Here is a 17,012-nt window from a genome sequence, read left to right on the forward strand (position 1 = left end):
TACTATTGCCTGGAAAATCCCATGGACAGAGGAGCCTGGTAGGCTACAGTATGGGGTCACAAAGAATCGGACACGACTGAGCGACTTCACTAAGGAGATTTTCTAATGCATCATTATTTTTCTAATGTCTGAGTAGCTACAATTCAGACTCATCTTTCTGATAACTAGTTTTACCTAGTCAAACTGAGTGCCCCTACAACCAAGTGTCCCTGCTAAGGTATGATTAACTTCTCTATCTAAAACTGTATTCTTTTCTTGTCCCGCTCATGTTTCCCTTGGGATTAAGGAATTATCAAATAAAAGGGGGACTGAAATTGAGTAGGACCCTGCAGAGTCCTCCTGGGTACCAAAGCCCCTCTCTGTCTCCCATTTGTTTGTAGAAAAAGGCTTTGGTCTCCTAGGCCTTGGGGCTGCTGCTGCTGCTGCTAATTCACTTCACTCATGTCCGACTCTGTGTGACCCCATAGACGGCAGTCCACCAGGCTCCGCCATCCCTGGGATTCTCCACAAGAACACTGGAGTGGCTTGCCATTTCCTTCTCCAATGCATGAAAGTGAAAGTGAAGTCGCTCAGTCGTGTCCAACTCCTAGCGACCCCATGGACTGCAGCCTACCAGGCTCCTCCATCAGTGGGATTTTCCAGGCAAGAGTACTGGAGTGGTTGCCACTGCCTTCTCCAGGCCTTGGGGCTAGTGGTAAAGAATCTGCTTGGCAATGCAGGAGATGCAGGTTTGACCCCTGGGTGGGAAGATCCCCTGGAGAAGGAAATGGCCACTCCAGTATTCTTGCCTGGGAGAATTCCATGAACAGAGGAGTCTGGCGGGCTGCAGACCATGGGATTGCAAAACAGTTGGAGATGACTTAGCAACTAAACAACAACAACTCCTAGGCTTTCTGAGTCCCAAAGAACAGACTTAAATCAGTTACTAAGTAGGGAAGTGAGGGAATGCAGAAATAAAGCAAAAGCAACAAGTAAAGTAATGATTATTAAACAGAGCCCTAGTTCCTCCTCAAGGGATATACATAACAATCTGATGCATATCTTTGAGCTGTTTGGCAAAAACTAAGACCCTCACCCAGGTAGAGGATGGTGACCACAAGCACACAGACCCTAGATTAACTAGAATCATTGAAGAGTCCTGAAACATCAGCCCATCACCTCACCACCAACCAAAAGAAGCAAGTCCACAAACTGCAACCATCACCCAAATGTTGCCTTTAAAAATGTTCCCTAATGATGTAGTATGATTTCCCAAAGAAGGAAGTCTTTTTGGTTTCCCTACCCATTTCTCTATTCAAATGACACAGAAACTTGATCAGTAAGGATTTTACTTTCATTTGTAACTGAAACTACCATGTGTCAGTCATGACATTCTTTTTCTCCTTCCTGAAAAATAAAGTATGAGAAGAGACCAGAAAAAAAAATAAATAAAAAATAAAAATGCTCCCTAGAAAACCATTGGTGGGTTCGGGTCTTTTGAGCATGACGTGACTGTCATCCTTGTTTAGTGTCCTGTAATGAACGCTGTGCTTTCCTTCACCAGAGTCCAGCGTCCCTAGATGGATTTGCTACAAGTCAGGTGAGCAGATTCATGTTTAGTTTGGTAACAACAATCCATAAATGTACTTGGAATATTGAAAGACTTGTTCTATTATGTATAGAATAAAATGGAAAACTGGATGGAATGGAAAAGATATTCGTCTTTTATCAGATGGAAAGAAAGATTCATGATGGATATAATGGGCAGCTCAGGGTGCTTGTCACTTCCACTGTATAATCATAAGAGATTTGATTAAGGTCCCATTTGAATGACCTAGCAGTTTTCCCTACTTTCTTCAATTTAAGTCTGAATTTTGCTAGCAAGGTAGTGCTCAAAATCCTTCAAGCTAGGTTTCAACAGTATGTGAACCAAGAAATTCCAGATGGACAAGCTGGTTTTAGAAAAGGGAGAGGAACCAGAGATCAAATTGCCAATATCCGTTGGATCATAGTAAAAGCAAGAGAATTCCAGAAAAACATCTATTTCAGCTTCACTGACTATGCTAAAGCCATTGACAGTGTGGATGACAATGAACTGTGGAAAATTCTTAAAGAGATGGGAATACCAGACCACCTTACCTGCCTCTTGAGAAACCTGTATGCAGGTCAAGAAGCAACAGTTAGTACTGGACGTGGAACAACGGACTGGTTCAAAACTGGGAAAGGAGTACATCAAGGCTGTATATTGCAACCTTGCTTATTTAACTTCTGTGCAGAGTATATCATGTGAATTGCTGGGTTGGATGAATAACAAGCTGGAAATAAGACTGTCAGGAAAAGTATCAAAAACCTCAGATGTGCAGATGATACCACTTTAATGGCAGAAAGGGAAGAGGAACTAAAGAACCTCTTGATGAAGGTGAAACAAGAGAGTGGAAGAGCTGGCTTAAAACTGAACATTCAAAAAAACTAGATTATGGAATCTGGTCTTACCACCTCAGGGCAAATAGATGGGGAAAAAATGGAAATGATGACATATTTTATTTTCTTGGGCTCCAAAATCACTGGGGATGGTAACTGAAGACATGGAATTAAAAGACACTTGCTCTTTGGAAGTAAACCTAAGATAAAACCTAGACAGTGCATTAAAAAGCAGAGACATTACTTTGCTGACAGAGGTCCATAGAGTCAAAGCTATGGTTTTTTCCAGTAGTCATGTATGGATATGAGAGTTGGACCATAAAGAAGGCTGAGCACCAAAGAATTGATGCTTTCGAATTGCGGGGCTGGAGAAGACTCTTGAGAATCCCCTGGACAGCAAGGAGATCAAACCAGTCCATTCTAAAGGAAATCAGTCCTGAATATTCATTGGAAGGATTGATGCTGAAGCTAAAGCTCCAATACTCTGGCCACCTGATGTGAAGAGCGGATTCATGGGGAAAGACCCTAATGCTGGGAAAGACTGAGGGCAGGAGAAGTGGGCAACAGGGGATAAGATGGTTGGATGGCATCATCAATTCAATGGACATGAGTTTGAGCAAATTCTGGGAGAAAGTAAAGGACAGAGAAGCCTGGCATGCTGCAGTGCATGGGGTCACAAAGAGTCAGGCATGACTTAATGACTGAATAACAACAAGATGTGTTTAACATTTCTTCTGTGAAAAAATCAGGGTTTCTCCTTGTACCTCTGAGTTTTAATCTACTTATCACATTAGTTTATATTCTGCCACCACTGAGAAACATTTTATAATCCAGAGAAAGAAAATCACCTCTTAAGACAACTTCTATGATTAAAGACAGTGTCATATCTTTTTGCCTTTTTATACTGTACTTGGGGTTCGCAAGGTAAGCATGCTAAAGTGGTTTGCCATTCCCTTCTCCAGTGGACCACATTTTGTCAGTTGACTCATTGGAAAAGACCCTGATGCTGGGAAAGATTGAAGGCAGGAGGAGAAGGGGACAACAGAGGATGAGATGGTTGGATGGCATCACTGACTTGATGGATATGAGTCTGAGCAAGCTCCGGGAGATGGTGAAGGACAGGGAAGCCTGGCGTGCCACAGTCCATAGGGTCACAAAGAGTCGGACACGATTAGAGCAACTGAACAACAACAACTACAGTACCATATGGATGTGAGAAAACAATTATGCTCATTTTAAGGATGAGCGCATACCTACACATCAGGAGGAACGCGGGGCTGGCTGGAATCAAGACTGCCGGGAGAAATGTCAATAACCTCAGATATGCAGATGACACCACCCTTATGGCAGAAAGTGAAGAAGAACTAAAAAGCCTCTTGATGAAAGTGAAAGAGGAGAGTGAAAAGGTTGGCTTGAAGATCAACATTCAGAAAACAAAGATCATGGCATCTGGTCCCATCACTTCATGGGAAATAGATGGGGAAACAGTGGAAACAGTGTCAGACTTTATTTTTTGGGCTCCAAAATCACTGCGGATGCTGATTGCAGCCATGAAATTAAAAGACGCTTACTCCTTGGAAGGAAAGGTATGACCAACCTAGATAGCATATTAAAAAGCAGAGACATTACTTTGCCAACAAAAGTCCGTCTAGTCAAGGCCATGGTTTTTTCAGTGGCCATGTATGGATGTGACAGTTGGACTGTGAAGAAAGCTGAGCGCTGAAGAATTGATGCTTTTGAAGTGTGGTGTTGGAGAAGACTCTTGAGAGTCCCTTGGACTGCAAGGAGATCCAACCAGTCCATTCTAAAGGAGATCAATCCTGGGTGTTCACTGGAAGGATTGATGCTAAAGCTGAAACTCCAATACTCTGGCCACCTCATGCGATGAGCTGACTCACTGGAAAAGACTCTGATGCTGGGAGGGACTGGGGGTGGGAGGAGAAGGGGAAAACAGAATGAGATGGCTGGATGGCATCACCGACTTGATGGACATGAGTGTGAGTGAACTCCGGGAGTTGGTGATGGACAGGGAGGCCTGGCGTGCTGTGATTCATGGGGTCGCAAAGAGTTGGACACGACTGAGTGACTGAATTGAACTGAATTGATATAGGTATTTTAATTGATTACACAGACATGTAGTTTTATGTTCTTATGACATCACTGAGCCATATTTACGACTTATTTGATCTTAGATTCTTAGTCAACACTCTATCCTGAGCTAAGCAATTACGAGAAGGGAGAATGAGAAGGGGCAGTAAGGCTTACTGGACATACACAAAAATGTCAGGGGAAAAGTTGCTCAGTTTTGGTCTGAAATAACCAGGACTCACACCAAGAGCACAGCTACCCTTCACAAACATTGTGAGCAGTCAGTGAACAGAGAGACTGATAATTCTGGAGTGGTCAATAAGAGAAAGTGCTGCATACTCTAGGGAGTCCTGGAGATGAAAGTGAATGTTCTAGTCAGCAGTTACAGCTCTTTAATGGAAAGCTGCTGTTCTAATATCAAATTAAAGCAAAATTTTAATTGCAAGCAACCCAGATTTTACTGTATTTATGTGCTTGAGACAGAACCCATTGAATCTTAAAGGTTGGCATTTATGACTTTTCATCTAATTTTGCAATGCCTTTCTCTATTTCAGGCTGCTTACCACTAAGTGTTCTTGAGTAATCTCACGTCTGGAGCAGGACTGAAAACCGCTAAGTGACTTCAGGTTCCTTCCTGGTTCAATGAGAAGGACTTCCTGTGGGTGTAGTGGATTTACTGAAATGTATGCTTCAGGAAGCCTCATTTATACAGACCCTTTCAAAGGCCCTGGGAGGAGGGGGACTTGTGCAGTATGTTCAGCTGGTCAAAATTGGCAAAATCTGTCCACAGGGAGAAAGACAGCTGTCTCTTCCCACTTGAAACTCCCTCCCATTCACTTTACTTCCCCAGTGTTGGTATCAATGTTGGGAGGAAATAAAGTGGTCTTCAACATTCCTGAGTTCCTGTTATGGGAAAATTAAGCAAGGAATTAATTTAGTTTAGATTTAGAGGTATATATTTATGTGCTCACGGTTGCTTTAGCACAGTTATTTTTGTGACATAAATATAGGTACAGGGCAGAAGGTTGCATTGTGATATGAATGTACCCCATGGAGAAGCTGAATCAGTTCTCAGTGACGCCTAATCAACACAAAAGTTCTCTTCTATTATTAACAACCTCAAAAATGCAACATATACAATTAAAATTGTAGCATAAAACAACTATATGCTCCATTCTTTTTTATTGGATGAGAATAACATGAAATAACTTATGCAAATTCCCTTTTATGTAGGGCACTAGTTTACAGCAGTACTACAAACACGAGGTATGTCTGTATTTGAAGCTGCAAAGGTTATGTATCACAAATATGAATAATTAAAAACAAAATTTTGTTGATCAAAAATCTGATTTAATCTTCCCATTCTCTTTATAAAAAATATTACAAAATCATTGTCAATTCACTTTATAGAAAATATGACAAACTGTAATCAAAGAGTATGCAGATAAGAAATGTTACGAAACAGTATTATAAAGTGTCAGGATGATAATAAAAATTTTTAATGTTTCTGGAATTTTGTGTTTGTGGTATTTGTAAACTTCATAAAATTTGTAATTTGTTGGGATTTTTTTTATATACATAGTTGATCCTTACTATCACCGATTCACATTTGCAAATTTGCCTACTACCTAAAATTTATTTGTAACTGCAAAATCAATACTTGATGTGCTTTCAGGTCACTTGTGGACAAGCGTAATATAGTGAAAAATGGGAGCCTCCTAAACAAACTCTCTGCTGAGGTCAAATAAGGTGCCATATACCTTCTTGTTTCAGTTCTCATACAATGAACAAGGGTCCTTTTTACGGTATATTTAGTGCCTTTTTTTTTTTTTCCTTTCTTTTCATTTTGGTGCTTTTTGTTGGCAATTTCACTGTTTAAAATGGCACATAAGTGTGGTGCTGAAGTGGAAGTTCCTAAGCTGTCCAGGGTTTCTAAGTACTAGAAAGCTACGAGATGCCTTCCAGAGAAAAATATGTTTTAGGCAAGTTCTATTCAAGTGTGAGTTATTTGCTATAAGCTATGAAAGTGAAAGCGAAGGAGCTCAGTCGTGTTTGACTCTTTGCAACCCCATGGACTGTAGCCTACCAGGGTCCTCTGTCCATGGGATTTTCCAGGCAAGAGTACTGGAGTGGGTTGCCATTTCCTTCTGCAGAAGATATTCCCAACCCAGGGATCAAACCCAGGTCTCTCTCATTGCAGGTCTCCCTCATTGCTTTACCATCTGTGGCACCAGAGAAGCCCATAAAGCTATGAGTTCAATGCTAATGAGTCAACAATACATATTTGGTGTTTTCAAACAGAGAAACACATAGAACAAGTTTATATACTGATTAACTTATCAGATTTAAAGGTATTTAGGATGAATGTTTCAGTATTCACTAATTCTGTGTGACTCCACAGAACACAACTGAAGCAAATAATGAGAATCAAGTGTATTTATTCTAATATCTAACTTTATATTTGAATTGCTTTACATAAAAGAGAGTACTAAAAACTAGAGGCTTCAAGCCCATTCCCTAAATCTGGATTCGTGTCTGGTCAAGAGCCTTCATTTGCCCTCATGAGAGTTTGCTACTTAACAGTTATTGCCTCACTGGAAATGAGACCAGGATTCTAGAAGAGGAATCTACAGCCTGAGACTTTGTGCTGCTGCTGCTGCTAAGTCACTTCAGTCGTATCCGACTCTGTGTGACCCCATAGATGGCAGCCCACCAGGCTCTCCCGTCCCTGGGATTCTCCAGGCAAGAACACTGGAGTGGGTTGCCATTTCCTTCTCCATGGGACTTCATAGTCAGGGCCAAAATCCCCAATTATTGCACTGTAAAAAGCAGAGACATTACTTTGCCAACAAAGGTCTGCCTAGTTAAGGCTATGGTTTTTCCCGTGGTCATGTATGGATGTGAGAGTTGGACTGTGAAGAAAGCTGATCACCGAAGAATTGATGCTTTTGAACTGTGGTGCTGGAGAAGACTCTTGATAGTCCCTTGGACTGCAAGGAGATCCAACCAGGCCATTCTAGAGGAGATCAATCCTGGGTGTTCATTGGAAGGACTGATGCTAAAACTGAAACTCCAATACTTTGGCCATCTCATGCGAAGAGCTGACTCACTAGAAAAGACTCTGATGCTGGGAGGGATTGGGGCGAGAGGAGACGGGGATGACAGAGAATGAGATTGCTGGATGGCTTCACCAGCTCGATGGACATGAGTTTGAGTGAACTCCGGGAGTTGGTGATGGACAGGGAGGCCTGGTGTGCTGTGATTCATGGGGTCGCAAACAGTCGGACACAACTAAGCGACTGAACTGAACTGAACACTATGTGGTTTGCTCTTGCTGCTGCTAAGTCACTTCAGTCGTGTCCAACTCTGTGTGACCCCATAGACAGCAGCCCATCAGGCTCCCCCGTCTCTGGGATTCTCCAGGCAAGAACACTGGAGTGGGTTGCCATTTCCTTCTCCAATGCATGCAAGTGAAAACTGAAAGTGAAGCTGCTCATTCGTGTCTGACTCTTAGCGATCCCATGGACTGCAGCCTACCAGGCTCCTCCGTGCATGGGATTTTCCAGGCAAGAGTACTGGAGTGGGGTTCCATTGCCTTCTCCGGGTTTGCTAGTAACAGATTATACTAATTAAGGTGAATGACTATTAAGTAACTACAGCAAAATGGCATCCAGATTGGGAATGAAGAGATAAAGATGTTAATTAGCATATGACGTGATAATTTATATAGGAAATCTAATGTGATATACACAAAAAAAGCTATTAGAATATATGAGTTTAGTAAAGCTGCAGGATATAAGATCAACATTAAAAAATTAGGCTTTTATTATGTAGAAGCAGTTTCCTTTTATTCCTATTTTGTTGAGTGTTTTTATCATGAAGGGTACTGAATTTTGTCAAATGCTTTTTATGCATCAGTTGAGATGATCATGTGTTTTTTTACTTTATTTGTTGAGGTGGCAGACTACAATGATCAAATTTCACATGTTGAACCATCTATGCATGTCAGGATGAGGTGCACTGTTGTCTACCACAGATCTGGGGCTGGGAATGGATAGCTTCTACTGTGCTAAGAGCTGAAACTGACCAAAATTAACTACAATTTATGGTTCAAACTTTCCCCTGGAGCTGTATGCCTTCAACAGACTTCAAAGTTCCAAAGTAGTTATATCAGATGGTTTCTGCCAATGCAACAGTCTAGGTAGGGAGACAAATTCCTGGTGCTTCCTAGTCCACCATCTTTTTGGAATCCCTTTGCAGATAATCAGTTTTTAAATAGCACATTAAAATGTGTTTGACAATCAGGGGTATATGATCACTACTTGATTATTTTGATGATATTAAAGAACTACTGTTAGTAATCTTAGACATGATTAGCATCTGGCTATTTTTTTTTAAAATATCTTTGACTTTCAGAAATTCATTCTGAAATATTTACAAATGAAATGATAAAATGTCTGGGATTTGCTTCATGGATAAAATGATCCTGGATATGCAAGGGGTGTGGTAGAAGTACACATGAAACAAATTTGACCAGGAATTGGTAACTAAAAAGCTTGGTTATGGGTACTAGGGGTTTAATGGTCTCTCACTTTTACATAAGTTGAAGTTTTCCACAACAAAAGCTTTTTTTTTTTTTAAGGAGTGATAAAGGTGGCTGGTGGCTCAGTCAGTAAAGAATCTGCCTGCAGTAAAGGAGACCTGGGTTCAATCCCTGGGTTGGGAAGATCCCCTGGAGAAGGGCATGGCAACTCACTCCAGTATTCTTTGCCTGGAGAATCCTATGGACAGAGGAGCCCGGCAAGGGGCAGTCCATGGGGTCGCAAAAGTTGGACACGACTGAGTGACCACGTACACAGGAAAAACGTGTGTAATAGCAATAGGGGAAGTAGTAAAATATCCAAATGATGAGTCAGAGATATAAATATCAAAACGACAAAATGGAAGGATAAAATAAATTGTGTGTGTGTGTGTTTGAAGATAATTAATTCAGAGATACACTCAGAATGTTACCAGACTTTAAGCTTTCTGAAGGCAGACACCATACCATGTCCATTTGGTTTATCCTAAATCCTTAAAAATGTACCTAATGCCTAGGATATCCAGTACATCCAAATACTTCTTGAATAAATGAAAAAATAAACAATTCTATGAGACCTACACACCCACATGCACGGGTTCCATAAAATCTGTAAGATTCCACATACTGTAGCTTTTAATAATGCTTAGTAAACTTCCTTTAATAAATCTTTTTTACTTCCTATCACCACCTTTGTCCTCAGCTGACTACCAGTAGAGTAATCCCCTCTTTCATTTAATGAAAGCTACCCCTGCCACCATATGCATTTACCACTTGTTTTTCTTTCCTCATTGAACCTGTTTATACTTTTTATCTTGGCAAAGATATTCTTTGTCAGTATATTCTTAGGTCTTAATTCTGAAAAACTCTTTCCTCTTCCCTAACTGATCTCACCTCAAACTAATATCTTTCAAACAGGGAAAAGTCCTGAAAGTTTCTCTTTATTCCAATTGTTTTAAGCATTTAATGAATATCCTAATATAGCTAAGTTAATGACATTTTCGAGTGATTTATAATTATTACCACTTCTGGCTTTATTTCGGTTCTCATTTGGGCAGAAATACACTGAATTACTCAGTAGAACACACAACTCTGAGGGCACCAGATGAAAGATTAGATCTCATGGTGAACATACTAGCACACGAATGAAGTTTATATAGTCTGGCCTTAAATCTATTTTAAAAAATTGTCCTGTTGAAGAGAAAGGGGGTTAGACACATCCTGTGTTATAGTGGAGGGTTTCCCCATAATCTGAAAAATATGGTAACAGCCTCAGTAATGCATTCTTAGTGTGACTTGGCCACTTTCCATTCCAAAGACCATCCACAATCACTATAATCCACAGAGGAAAAGAGAAATCTGCATTATCTCCAACTAGTCTACCTTTGAATGGAAAAACAAAGCTCTATTCTCTTTTAAAAAGTAAAATATTCTCTATTTTCACAGCTTTTAGTTTTCTCGCAAAAAATGGAAAATTATCAACCTACCAATTACCAAGAAAAGTCCTATTCAAAACACAAATAAACAAACAAAGCAAAGCCCCCAAAGGAAGCCACAAAAAGAAAAAAACAAAAACCCACTTTCAACTATTGCTACTTTCTATATACTTAGATTCTATCTGAAATGGGTTCAATTCTGCCTAAAACGTCAACTCTGGAGCTGGGTAGAAAAAACAAAAGAAGAACCTTTAAGTACCAAAACATAGATAATTTCCAGTTAAACTGGGAAACGCCTTTTGTTATAAGTTATGTGCCCTAGCTAGCTGCTCTCTTCACCAGAGTCACCAAATTACAACTTGTTTCAAGCAAGTTAAGGAAAAACAAGGCATTGTGATCTCTTCCAGTGGGCTTAATATGAGTGAATTAGAAACTGCAAAGTATATTCTAATAACCACAATGAAAGAAGAACTTCCTCCATGTCATTCGAAAGTCTAGGAAAATGACCTGCATTACAGTAAAATGTACACACATAACAAACATATTAGCAGTGTGGATTTTTTTTTCAATTTTTATTTAATAAATGGTACAAAGCACAATGCCATAAACATTAACAGTTAAAATTTCACCAAATGAAAAAAATACTATAGAATACACAGTTGCAAAAAGCTACATTATTTTACAACTGCCTCAAGCTGCAAAAAGAAAAAAAACCCAATGCCATACCTAAATTATCCCTCTCTCAAAATAATGCCATTTATATTATAAACCACGAGCTCCCATCAAAAGACGGGAACTGCTTTTGTTAATTCATATATATATATATGACTGTATCACTTTGCTATACACCTGAAACAAACACAACAGCAGTGTGGATTTTAAAGTGAGCCTGAAGTTAATATCAGAAACTAGAGAAATATACTCAACAAAACTTTTCAATTTGTTATGATTCATGCAGCACAAGATTAAAGACCAGCACAAAACAGTATTTTAAACAACCCAATACTACCTGTTCACTGTATGGCTGAAGGACATTTTAGATAAACATACAAAAGATTAAGACCTTAAGAGAATTACTTGGTCCATTCTACTTGAGACTAACACAGCACACCTGGGGTTGTCTTCAAAAAGATTATTATAGCTTTTAGTAAGTTTAGTCCTTTAATGCCATGCCTTAGGGCCTTCAACTCTAAAGAGAAGATAATTTTAATTAAGACAACTATAGAACTCTGTCCCACTGAAGTCCACTTGCCCTAGTACCTTCTTATTTTCCAGTGTATGGTAAAATTACTTCTCCCAAGTAAAATCCAGGTATATGACAATAAGGGCTTCCCAGGCAGCACAGTGGTAAAGAACTCGCTTGCCAGCGCAGGAGACACAAGAAATGTGGGTTTGATCCCTGGGTTGGGAAGATGCCCTGGAGGAGGAAATGGCAACCCACTCCAGTATTCTTGCCTGGAAAATTCCACAAACAGAGAAGCCTGATGGACTACATACACTCCATGGGGTCACAAAGAGTCGGACACAACTGAGCACAGCAAACCTGAGAGACATGACACATATGATAATAATTGAATGGAAATCTAATATTGAAACCAAACTTCATTGTACTATATGACTGTAAGTCAAGCAGGATTTTCATGAGACATAATGGATATTTGCTCAATTCAGAGGGCTGGAGAACTGCAGAAAGAAAGGCTTAGATTTTAAAATGAAACCAAATATGGATTAAGATAGGGTTTTTTTTTTTAAGATAGGGGTTTAATCTAGGTTTTTTTCCTTTTACTAGGTCTTGCATTATACCTAGATATATCAGGATTTTATAGAAATGTTTGCTGTGTTAACGAGAAGTCACAAGTTTCAGAAGTAAAAACCTAGTAAAACTGAAAATGTTTTCACCTATTCAAACAAACCATTAAAAGTAAATTATAAAAGTATCTGAATTATTTATGACTACAGTAAAACTATGGTTTCAGTGTGTCTACCCTTTGATGCCCTCTCGCAACACCTAAAAGAAGCAGAAGATAATAAGAAGAGGTGGCAAGAACACAGAACTGTACAAAAAAGATCCTCACGACCCAGATAATCACAATGCTGTGATCACTCAGAGTCAGACATCTTGGAATGTGAAGTCAAGTGGGCCTTAGAAAGCATCACTACGAACAAAGCTCGTGGAGGTGATGGAATTCCAGTTGAGCTATTTCAAATCTTGAACGATGATGCTGTGAAAGTGCTGCACTCAATATGCCAGCAAATTTGGAAAACTCAGCAGTGGCCACAGGACTGGAAAAGATCAGTTTTCATTCCAATCCCAAAGAAAGGCAATCCCAGAGAATGCTCAAACTACTGCACAATTGCACTAATCTCACACTCTAGTAAAGTGATGCCTAAAATTCTCCAAGCCAGGCTTCGGCAATATGTGAACCGTGAACTTCCAGATGTTCAAGCTGGATTTAGAAAAGGCAGAGGCACCAGAGATCAAATTGCCAACATCCGCTAGATCATGGAAAAAGCAAGAGTTCCAGAAAAACATCTATTTCTACTTTATTGACTATGCCAAAGCCTTTGACTGTGTGGATCACAATAAACTGTGGAACATTCTGAAAGAGATGGGAATCCCAGACCACCTGACCTGCCTTTTGAGAAACCTGTATGCAGGTCCGGAAGCAACAGTTAGAACTGGACATGGAACAACAGACTGGTTCCAAATAGGAAAAGGAGTATGTCAAGGCTGTATATTGTCACCCTGCTTATTTAACTTTTATGCAGAGTACATCATGAGGAACACTGGGCTGGAAGAAGCACAAGCTGGAATCAAGACTGCTGGAAGAAATATCAATAACCTCAGATATGCAGATGACACCACCCTTATGGCAGAAAGTGAAGAGGAACTCAAATGCCTCTTGATGAAAGTGAAAGAGGAGAGTGAAAAGGTTGGCTTGAAGCTCAACATTCAAAAACTAAGATCATGACATCTAGTTCCATCATTTCATGGAAAATAGATGGGGAAACAGTGGAAACAGTGTCAGACTTTATTTTTCTGGGCTCCAAAATCACTGCAGATGGTGATTACAGTGATGAAATTAAAAGACGCTTACTCCTTGGAAGGAAAGTTATGACCAACTTAGACAGTATATTAAAAAGCAGAGATATTACACTTTGCCAACAAAGGTCCATCTAATCAATGCTATGGTTTTTCCCGTGGTCATGTATGGATGTGAGAGTTGGACTGTGAAGAAAGCTGATCGCCGAAGAATTGATGCTTTTGAACTGTGGTGCTGGAGAAGACTCTTGAGAGTCCCTTGGACTGCAAGGAGATCCAACCAGTCCATTCTAAAGGAGATCAGTCCTGGGTGTTTATTGGAAGGACTGATGCTAAAACTGAAACTCCAATATTTTGGCCACCTTGTGAGAAGAGTTGACTCATTGGAAAAGACCCTGATGCTGGGAGGGATCTGTCCATGGGATCTGTAGCCTGCTGGAGTCTTCTGTCCATGGGATTTCCTAGGCAAGAATACTGGAGTGGGTTGCCATTTCCTTCTTCAGGGGATCTCCCCAACCCAGTGATGAAACTGGCATCTCCTGCATTGCAGGTGGATTCTTTGCTGCTGAGTCACTGGGCAAATCCTCCTTACAAATACATATCTTTAATTTTGCTGGAATGGGAGAGAGGACGCTTATTCACCTATTTTCAAAGAAGCTGAAGACTGAGTGGCAACTTTAACCTCTAAAAAATAATATGTTAAAAATACAGTTCTTTAAAAATGGAAAAAAAATTATCATAAATACATTAAATAATTAAAATACATTTTTTCCTATTGAGATTTTCCCCATCTCCTTGAACATTAAAAGAAAAATCACATTTTCTTTTCCAATAGAAAAAAATAAAAGAAAAGCAAAAAAGCAAGAATTTTTAAAATAGGTAATATCTGAATACCTATTCAAGGTTAGGTCCATGTGAAATGATGTTTTGCTATAAGTGATTTACAAGTGAAATTCTCTAAAACAGAACCAGTGAAAACAGCACACTGAAGATGAAGTTCATGCTATTGGTGAGAGCACTTGGCCACTTAAAAACCAAGAGGAAAAAAGAAACTAGAACAAGTGGTAGGTACTCATTACAGTGAGGGGAGCTAAAGTATGGCCAAATCACAGTTTAAATATAACTTTCATGGGGTGAAAACTTAATGGAAGAAACTCAGAAACCATAGTTATTTCCATTTTAAATGAGAAAGATAGTTCTGCACCACCAGCTGTTTATAGTTCATTGAATGAGGTTCTAGTTGATAGGAGATAATTACCTCTTCCCTACAGGAGGCAAGTGTTGCTCATTCTACAGACACCTCTGATGAATGGCCATGGGGGCATGAAACAAGAGAGCATGCCAAGATCAGTTTTGTTTTTAATGATCTCTTGAAGCACTTGATTTTCCACTTTTTTCCTATTTAAGTGTAGGAAAATGTGTATCTTAAAATATACAAAATAAAGTCACTGGCTATTATTTTGCTTTTATAAGACACCTTAATTTTCAAAGGGAAACAGTGAGTGTACACAGAAAGCATACCATCACTAGAAATGGATAGGGATGATCATCTCAACTTCAAGCATTTGGGAGTGTTACAGAATTCTATTTACTAATTCATTGTTTTCCCCTGATAATCGCATTCTAACTTTAAGTTTCTTTTCAGTTAATAATACCCCATTACCCCAGTCATTCCAGCTCCTTCAGCCTCTTGGAAAGGCTTATCTATTTGATCTTCCCAAACTCTCTGAAATTCCTTTCCTCCCTTCCAATGCAAACTGCCACACACCTCAATATTTCTCACCTATAATATTGTCCTTATATCCTAACCAGTGGTCCCCAACCTTTCTGGCACCAGGGACTGGTTCAGTGGAAGAAAATTCTTCCATGGATCCGGGGGAAGGACAGATGGTTTCAGAATGATTCAAGCACATTACATTCATTGTGCACTTTATTTCTAAGCTAATGACAAGAGGTACTGCTTGGGATTGCTGTTGTTTTAGTTGCTAAGTTGTGTCCAACTCTTTGTGACCCTGTGGACTGTAGCCTGCTACGCTCCTCTGTCCATGGGATTTCCCAGGCAAGAATACTGAAGTAGGTTTTCATTTCCTCCTCCAGGGAACTTTCCGACCCAGGGATTGAACCTGTGTCTCCTGCTTTGGCAGGTGAATTCTTTACTGCTGAGCCACCAGGGGAGCCCATGGAGGTTGAGGACTCCTGTCCTAAACAGTCTCCTTCCAGTCTCTGCCAATGAATCCAGTTCAAGCAAAATTCTACCTTTCAGATTAGTATAACTAAAGCCCACTCTTATCATGATACTCTTATGTACCCAAATTTTTCAAAAGTAGGTTGTGACTCTAAAATAGAAAAGGTTTATGGTATATTAAGCAGAAAAAAAAAAAAATTCAAAAGTAAATCAATTCTGTCTTTACAAACGTTTTAAGCATGTAAGAACTACAAGAAAACACATACACAAAATAAATGAAGAGAGAACATTTAAAAGGGCCTGGGACTTGGAGTTTACCCTTGATTTATATTTCCTGTTTGTTGTTATAATGATGTTCAGTTCAGTTCAGTCGCTCAGTCGTGTCCGACTCTCCGCGACCCCATGAATCACAGCACGCCAGGCCTCCCTGTCCATCACCAACTCCCGGAGTTCAGTCAAACTCATGTCCATCGAGTCGGTGATGCCATCCAGCCATCTCATTCTCTGTCGTCCCCTTCTCCTCCCGCCCCCAATCCTTCCCAGCATCAGAGACTTTTCCAGTGAGTCAGCTCTTCGCATCAGGTGGCCAAAGTATTAGAGTTTCAGCTTTAGCATCAGTCCTTCCAATGAACACCCAGGATTGATCTCCGTTAGAATGGACTGGTTGGATCTCCTTGCAGTCCAAGGGAGGCAATAAATAAAATCTTTCGGCAACCATTTGCCGCTTATGCACCATAAAGCTTAACCTGTACACAAGGACCCCCGGCAGTCTGGCTCCCAAACCTGCCTTTACCAACTTTTCACACAACCAAAACTCCAGTTTCTCACTGAGTTCCTGGACTGCTCTTTCCCAGGTAGGAGCTTTACTCACATCATCTGAACTGGGACACAACTGAGCGTGTGAGCACAGCAAACATCTGTGTAGCTCGTACACTCTTCTCCATTTCTGGACGTCAAATCCTACATGATTATCCTTTACAGCTCAGTCAAATAATATCTTTTCCACAAAGCTATCTGTGACATCTTCCTCCAATGAGCATTTCATCATATCTCATATATGCAGAACTTCCTATCTTGCACTATAGTTTTTGTGTATGCATGTGTCAGAAGTAGCCCCTGTTAGGGCAGGGATCTTGTTTTAGCCGTCTTTATATTCCATTCAAGGCGTGACATAGTGTCTTTTTGAATAAATGTGTAAAATTAATGGACAAATACTTTCAAAAAGCAAGGGCTAGGAAGACTAAAAACCAGCAGCAGCTCTTAGTTTTAATGTTTCTCCTC

At 40.0% G+C, this 17,012-nt stretch overlaps 1 protein-coding gene across 15 annotated transcripts in view; it reads right to left on the minus strand.

Moving 5' to 3' along the window:
* The window catches only part of FUT8 (fucosyltransferase 8), a 452,301-nt gene that overhangs the window by 94,497 nt on the left and 340,792 nt on the right, over positions 1–17,012 (minus strand). The window lies entirely within an intron of this gene.

The sequence above is a fragment of the Moschus berezovskii genome, chromosome 9 (genome assembly GCF_049115385.1).
Source record: "Moschus berezovskii isolate FMDL1 chromosome 9, NW_MosBer_1.0, whole genome shotgun sequence".
Classification (NCBI taxonomy): Eukaryota; Metazoa; Chordata; class Mammalia; order Artiodactyla; family Moschidae; genus Moschus; species Moschus berezovskii.